The sequence below is a fragment of the Micrasema longulum genome, unplaced genomic scaffold (assembly GCF_059751315.1).
Source record: "Micrasema longulum isolate JH-2025_06_02 unplaced genomic scaffold, ASM5975131v1 h1tg001354l, whole genome shotgun sequence".
Lineage (NCBI taxonomy): Eukaryota > Metazoa > Arthropoda > Insecta > Trichoptera > Brachycentridae > Micrasema > Micrasema longulum.
In genome coordinates this window covers 1-8,491 of record NW_028278540.1, presented here as the reverse complement: position 1 = coordinate 8,491, position 8,491 = coordinate 1, and the positions used below count along the sequence as shown (strand labels likewise).

The following is an 8,491-nucleotide window of genomic DNA, read 5'->3' as shown; positions in this document are numbered from 1 at the left end:
TAAAATTAAAAAATTTAATAATGATGATAGTTGGAACATTAACATGTAGCAGAAACCATCCAACCCATAATTTGCGATATTTGACTTTTTTATGAATGCCATTTCATCAATGGTGAATTTTTATTTGCTGAAGACAATAAACTCAAAAGATTAACACGACATTTTTTACGACAACCCACAATCAATAAATCTATGGAAAAATCATGTTAGAAACAACTATGCGGGTTGACAGCTTTCAAGGTTTTTCGCTCTAAAATTATTTTTGTACCTTAATATATTGCATGAACAATCCAACCCCAAAGAAAATGATTTTGGTGATATCAATAATATAAATATATTGAGTTTTTTTATATGTCCTGTGCGTTATAATAATGAAACATAAATTACAAGAAACCACTCAAATACCACGTATTTAATTGTTTTTTTACATTTTTCCCCTTTATATCGGTGTTTCTTGCATAATTACTTATAATAATACATATTTGTTTAAATGAGTAATGTTTATCAACGGTATTCTTAGTTTGTCCAAATTTTGTAGACGTCAAATAAAAGAATAAATATTAGATAGAATAAAGTATGGTACCTTCTTATTACTCTACCAATTTTTTAATTTCGCTGAAACCATCCAACCAATGAAATCCTAAAACTTTGACCTTATTAACAAAATAATCTAAATGTTGAATATGGCACTCGGTAAAATATGTTTCATTATTGTAATTTTTAAAAGAACCTAACTTCTACCATTAACACGGTTACGTAATATTTTTAGCAATTATCTCAGCTTGCCCATTTGTGGGCTGGACGGCTTTAGTATAAAATGGTCCAGTTGCTGGATACGATACGATTATTTAATTTGTCATAATAATTATTTAAATAATGGTTTTATTTCGTAGTGTATATTAAACAATACCTAACTCTTTAAAATGTTTGTGACCATGTCATTTAACCAAAAGTAAATTAAGTAATTAAAAGAACTTCAATGTAAAGTTTTTTTTTTAATATACCCGAAATTTTATTGCAGACGTGTTTTATTAAAAATAATTTGGTCAAAAAAAATTCCCGTACCGGGAATCGAACCCGAGCCTCCTGGGTGAAAGCCAGGTATCCTAGCCACTAGACCATACGGGAGATAAGTTGGCACGAGACAAAAATTTACCAAATTGTTAAGCGTGCCATCTTATTTTCGGAAAACCGAATCTTTATTTTCATACAAAGTGACGCCGACGCGACACGATGATTTGGCATCTTTTTATTTTTACAGTTCTTCGAAATAAATATAAATTCACAAAGTAACATGCTAATATCTTGCTCAGCTTAATGTGATAATGAAACAAATGATTAACTTTTCTTTTCTGCCGGGAATTAAGGTGATAAATATTCATTATTCTATTTAAATGACGGCAAGTAGAGAGCCAGTCTAATTTTAATATCATCAAGGGCGGCTCATGCTGGCCCAACACTCTCAATACAATTTACGTGTAAAAATTCTAGCATGTCCGTACTAAGTTTAATTATAGATAAACTTATCTGCCACGCATTTCGTTTAAAATAAATCAGCTTTTGTAATCTGCTTATTTTTTTTACTTCATTATCTTTTTTACTTTTAATCTCAGACTGTTTCTAGTCCCGTGATAGTCTCGCGAACTCCGGATAAGAAGATCTGAGGTTCAAACCCATAGAATTAAGAATAGCCCAGAAACCGCATACGCGCATCAAATAGAAGGCGACGAAACTACTCATAAATGAGTAGGTTTACGTTTTGACTCATTAGTTTATTTGTAAACGTCGCGGTCGCTCAGTACGCAACTCCCGATTTGAATTCAACTATGCCGTCTTGTGTCTTTAAAAGTGTAGAAATTCTGCTAGGACCTTAAAGAAACAGGACGGGATTCCATTGCATGTGTAAGTAGCAAATGCATGTGTAAGTAGCAGATCCATTACATAAAAATTGAATTATTTTTCCATCTGTCAGATTGTCAAAAAAAACGAAATGGACATTTTGTTAGTGTTACCAGGGTAGCAATTTTTTTTTCGCTACTTTGCTCATCTAATGAGAAAATTGATGAAAATTGAACCTCTCGGATTAAATAACGCCGTGGTGGATATTATCGAAATTATCTTTAAACCATCAAATATTATTTAATATGAGATACAAATATCCGTTTTATGTAAAATAAAATTTGTTTTTTTTTTAAGTTCAAAGTTCATTAGTTAAATTATTCTTATTAAATGACCCTTTACTTTCTCCTCTTTTGTGTCAATCTATGTTTTCGCCAGTACAATAAAATTTTAGAGAAATCATCAAATTGCTTTTTTAAAATTAATATTTAATCTTACATTTGTGTTATGAATATATTTTTGCGATCTGGCAACATTACGCGGCGACTTCACGAATGCACGCGCTGAAAGTGGGGGTTTTTTTGGACACAGTCCGATGTATTCAAATACGATTCTATGCTCCTTCAGGACTATTCTTATTTCTATGTTCGAACCTTACTCTGCCACAACTTGTGTGCCATTTTAAACATGGTTAAATAAAAATAACGGTTCCCAAATACAAATCAATAAAAAAATGTCTGTAAAATGAAAATAAAATGTAATTCACAAGAAATATTTAACCGTTAATGAAAACCATTGTTAAACTGAAATGTAATGTTGCGTTCATAGAATTTCAAAATGTCGAGCGTAACAGATGAGGATGCACAATAAATTGATCAATAAAATTAATTTGAAAACATTTAAATCAAAGTTATGAAAAACAGTAAGTCAAAATAACCTCAAGTACTAAAGGTAAGTAAGGTAACTAAATCTTATTAAATATATTTGTATATAACCACTTACCGGTAAGTGGTTATTTACAAATATTTAATGACATTTAGTAAAACGTTTGACCACACAGTTAATGCTTTAAATATTAATAATAAGTAAGGTAAGCTCAAAAGCTTTAGAAGCGTGAAATCTAAAATAGACACCTATCTACTTTCTGGATAAATTAAGTTTTAAAAACGAGATTTAATGTGATTTAGATAGTAGTACAAAACATTAGCAACTAGTTAGTACTGAACTAATATTTTATTGTTTATTTTATATAGGCAACAGAATACAACACAACGAACATATCAAAACAACAGGTAGAGAGAATAATTCTTAGGTAAATTACAGCCATAATATGTTACTAGGTAGTATGTCAAAACCGTCGAAACAGGGTGTATGTGTGTGTGAGAGAGAGGGTGTTTGTGTGTGTGTGTGAGTGTGAGTGAGAGAGTTTCACAAAAACATGATTATGTAAGTGAGGATAATTGCGGTTTAGTATTTTGTCAGAATATTATCTTTTGTAAGATGTTGCCGAATAATACAATAATATATTTTATGGTACCATAATATATTTTTTTCAATCTGAGAACTTATGATTTACTTTATTTATTAAGCAAATTTTAAAATCAGCTGGTAAATTACGCAGAAGTAGCAGTTATCGGCCTATGCGATATACAGGGTGTTCTTTAAACTCTATCACATCCGAAACCACAATTATCAGTATGGGCAAGAAGACATATTAGCATATTTAAAAAAATATTTAGGACTGCAAGCAGCAAAGAAGACCTTCAATTCTTGGTAACAAAAGTCTACGAGGTATGCAAGAAAAGCGATTTGCTTATGAATGTTGATAAATCGAAAGTAATGGTTTTTGAAAGGGATGAAAATATAACTAAATGTGAGATCAGCGTGAACGGAGATGTTCTGAATCAGGTAGAAGAATTTGTGTACCTGGGAAGTATGTTTACTAGGGACGGAAAGGCCGATAAAGATATTGAAAGGAGGGTGAGTGCCGGGAACAGGGTGAACGGTGCACTAAAATCTACTTTGGCAAACAAATGTTTATTGCAGGAGGCTAAATTAGCAGTTCACAACGGAGTTCTAGTTCCAACTCTAATGTTTGGGAGCGAAGTATGGAATTGGAAAAATAATGATGAAAGTAGGTTGAATGCTGTCGAAATGCGATCCCTCAGGCGAATGTGTGGTAAAACGATGTATGATAGGTGCACAAATGTCGAGATCCGTGAAGTGTGTAAGGCTGAGACATGCATTATTGATAGAATCAAGAAAGGGATGCTGCGTTGGTTTGGACATGTAGAGCGAATGGGCAGCGAAAGAACGACTAAAGGGATCTACGATGCAAATATTGATGGATGCAGAAAACGAGGAAGACCGAGAAAGACATGGCACGATCAAGTCCATCAAATACTTGAAGATGAACATGTCAAAAGTAGGAATAATCGGCGTGCGTGCATAAGAAGACGTAGAGGAAGCGAGGTCTGTATGCCAAGATAGAGTGTTATGGCGTTGTATCCTCTCTGCCTACCCCTACGGGGAAACGGCGTGATGGTTTGTTGTTGTTGTTGTTGTTGTTGTTGACAAATATTTTTTTTTTTTTAAATATATAAAAATAACAAATGGTTGCTTACTTCTGCAGGTGAGAAGTGAGGGGAGCGCGACGCAGTATCAGACCCCCTCCACCCCCTCCTCGTTTCTGCCCTGCAGAAGTAAGCAACCATTTGCTTTATTTAAATATTTTATTAAAAAAAAATACTATACCTTCTAAGATTTTTTTTCAATGTGTTTGCTCATACTGATCATCGTGGTTTCGGATGTGACAGGGTTTAATGAACACCCTGTATAGAGGAAAAATAAAATTCTTAACATATTTCATCTACATGGTAAATATAGTAAAATATAATACATTTGTTTTTTGCCGTAAGACTTGTGATTTGAAGTTTTTAATGCCGATGGATGGCACGCTACTGTCTTGAACATAATTGAGCCAAACCAAGTAGCCACGAAGCATTAAGTAAGATAAATTACTAATTAAAAACGCTTGTTATATCCGGGTGTATTTAATGTCCTTTTTAAGAATTGTTTCCTCTACAAAGTAATGTTTTCCGTTGCTTAAATTTCCAGGTGGGTAGGTAACAATTATTATCATGCTGAAACTTAATTATAACTTTAGCCTTTTCAATGAGAATGCTAAAAACAAGTTTACCGAAAATTAAATTTAAACTGAAACTTAACTGTTAAAATTTATAAACGAGGGATTTTAGAATTGTTTTTTTTAATTCAATTTAAAAAAAACATACTTGGAAGAAACAACAAGTAGCTGCCTTTCTCGTAAAGGTGCAGAAAAATAAAACCAATCAGTTCTAAGATTGCCAGTAAAGTAATATTTTTTTCTAAAATCTTGTCAGGGTATATAACATTACGGAGGTATGTCTCTATAAGAGATTTGCCAAAGAAATTGTGTATAATAATTAGCAATAATAATACAATATTTAAAATTTCTACATGATTTTCGGCATAATTAATTTTGGAACAGTTTTTTTGTATTTACATAATAATATGTATATTGTATTACTTCTAAAATAATTAAGGTTTTTAAATGTGTAATGAACAGTTTTGGAGAATGTTACAAATATTTACGATTCAAATATTGAATTTGATACCAGAATCCCATTAAATTACGTATTAATAGATCTTTAATAAACGAGATTGCTCCCTAAACTGAGATAGTTTTTCTCTGATAGTAGATAACTTCAGAGGTAGACCCTTGTAGATAAATTCCTACAGCACCAAAGAGCAAGGGGTGGAATTCTCTGGGGATGAGAGATCTATATCTTCCTTGCAAGTTCTAGTACTATATCCTCGTGATTCCTATTAATCCCCTCATTTTCTAATCAGAGCTAAATTACAAATATATAGTCTTGGGGAGACCAAATTACATGCCTCCATCTACCAAGTTGTTTGTTATGTTAATATATAAAGCCATCAGTCATTGTAATTATATTAGAATCCGTAAACATTTATGGAGTTGGAAAAGCGCGGAATAAGTAATGGAGGGTCGACATTTCCCCATGTGGTCTTTAAAATTGAAATTACAAATATTTTAATTCAATTATTTTGATGAATGACCCCAAAACATTGTTTGAATAAAAGGAAAATACGATTAATTTCAATATAGTGATTACCGATGAGACTGTACAACGTAAAATCATTTTTTTTATCTTCTCATGTAGTATTTTTAGAAACTAAGAGTAAAATTTATCATTCATAATCATTATCGAAAATTATAGTACAAAATATTCGAAATTTAAGCACAAAAAGTGTTTTTTTTTTTTTACAAAATTTTTACTCTTAGTTATGTGCTTGTAATAAAGTAAGATTAAACAGCTGATTGGAGGTATATAATGCAATTTGCGTTATTCTGGCATAGTTGTGAATAAATTAATCAAAAATATCCCAAAGGAATCGGGTTGTGGTCCCGTGGCTAGTGTTGCGGACTCACGGATCAGAGGTCCGAGGTTCAAACCCCACGTTACCCTATCTTGATTTCTATTTTCTAATAGTGACTTGTTACTCTCAGCACACGAGGCATACATGTTCGATTCTGCTGGGTCAGAGCTCATGTTGGGGAAATCGGAAAAGAGAGAGCAGATGAGCTAGCCAAGGCTGCTACGGTCAAAAAAGTGAGGCCGAACTTTAATGAAGTCCCGATAAGCCATGTAAGGTGGTCCCTGTCAAAAGATGAATCAAATGAGTGGAGGAAAATTTATGAAGAAAAAACTGCCAATAAGTGGATATAGCAACTTTTGAGAAGCACAGACGAGCCCAAAACATTTTGGGAGCATGAAACGCCTACATATGAATTAACTCAGGCTTTCTAGGGGCATGGGTGCATGAGGGACTATCTGCATCGCTTTGGGCTGCGAGATGATAGTTGCTGTCCATGTGATGGCATCACTGAGCAGACTGTAGAACATCTTCTTTTATACTTTCCAATGTTTGATAGGCCGAGGTGGGAGCTTGAATGCAAAGTAAACACTCGGATTGCTGCGACTAATAACCTAGCTGAGCTTCTGAACTGTAATGATACACGAAGAGAGACTGTTCGATTAATTACAGGGACGATCAAGCGGGCTAACTTATTTAATGGTTTTTTTGTGTCCAACTTTTACGATTTTTTATTTTTTATTATTAGTTAATGTAATATTTCTAGAGTTATTTTGTTTATTCATATTCTGCTTTATTTTTATTATTGTTATCTACGGTGAAAAATGTTAAAGTCAACTGAATATAACCTAAAGATAAATATATTCGATAAAACCTTGCACATAATAAAAGCAAGGTACAAACGATTTGCAACTACAAAAAAAAATAGTGACTTATTTACAACTGGTTGAAAATGACCAACAAAATTGAAATATTTGGGTAAATTATAAGAACGCTAATATATTATTTTTTTTAAATAAAAAAGAGTTAATAATCAATTTTAAATTCAAGTCGTCTTTTAAAAATATTCCCGCAATGATTCCATAATAATGTCCTTCTCTCTCTTTTATTCTCCATTTTCTATAATATTACGTAGTATAATTAACGACGCGTGCATAGATAATTATAAATTTGTCCTGAAGATTATATACCACCTAACTTCAAAACCCTAAGTGGTTTATACAAATTTATAAGCAAAAAAAGTGCTAATAAAATTAGTAATATCTATTGTGCCGGGTTTTGTTCGCTAAATGGCGTTTAAACACATGTTCATAAACACTAATGTTAAATATTTGCATTTGATCTACAGACATACATATACTTACGCGATAACAAAGCAATTAAAAGTTTGTTTATAACCGCAATAAAATATTTACAAATTGTTTGATAACTAATAAAACAACGTGAATTTAAAACAGCTTAGCAATTATCGGTTATTCGTCGTGTCTCCCATATGGTCTAGTGGCTAGGATACCTGGCTTTCACCCAGGAGGCTCGGGTTCGATTCCCGGTATGGGAAATTTATTTTATGTTCATAAATGAACATTACAATACCTTATTCACAGACTGTGAAAAAAAATACAGCTAAATGTTAAATATTTAGTAGATGTATGCTTCCCATATGGTCTAGTGGCTAGGATACCTGGCTTTCACCCAGGAGGCTCGGGTTCGATTCCCGGTATGGGAAAATCTATTTTTTATTGATATATCTCGTATTTGTTCATCAAATTTTATTTCTATATTGGCCAACGTCAGACATTCCGATCTTCTTGAAGAGTCCTTTAAAATATTAACGGCTCCCCTTTGATAACTTTCTTAATATGTTTTTGTATGTAATACAGATATTTTTAATTATCTTTAGATCTAAAACATTTTGACCTTCATTGAAGAGGCCGAAATTGAACAGCAAACAACTTATTTTTATACTGATCGGATTAGGGATACTTTATATAGCGCAATTTTTGTGAAAATTGCGTAATGGACTCGGATTTTAACAATTAAAAATTATGTATGTATACCGTTTTCTCCGTTGTTATTGATTTATATAACCCTTTCTATTTAATTATTATAATTTCTTAAGTAAAGAAATATTGAATTTCCAGATAAAATAAAAACTTTGGTATTTGTAACACAAAAATAAGTTTATTTTATTAAAATAACACAACCATAGTTT

At 32.2% G+C, this 8,491-nt stretch overlaps 3 non-coding genes across 3 annotated transcripts; 2 read left to right on the top strand and 1 right to left on the bottom strand.

Moving 5' to 3' along the window:
- Positions 1–1,056: 1,056 nt before the first annotated feature.
- On the bottom strand, positions 1,057–1,128 carry TRNAE-UUC (transfer RNA glutamic acid (anticodon UUC)). The gene has a single exon. It is a non-coding gene; the product is annotated as a tRNA-Glu (tRNA).
- A 6,637-nt stretch (positions 1,129–7,765) lies between these two features.
- Positions 7,766–7,837, top strand: TRNAE-UUC (transfer RNA glutamic acid (anticodon UUC)). Its single transcript has one exon. It is a non-coding gene; the product is annotated as a tRNA-Glu (tRNA).
- Positions 7,838–7,933: 96 nt separating this feature from the next.
- Positions 7,934–8,005, top strand: TRNAE-UUC (transfer RNA glutamic acid (anticodon UUC)). Its single transcript has one exon. It is a non-coding gene; the product is annotated as a tRNA-Glu (tRNA).
- The last annotated feature ends 486 nt before the right edge of the window (positions 8,006–8,491 follow it).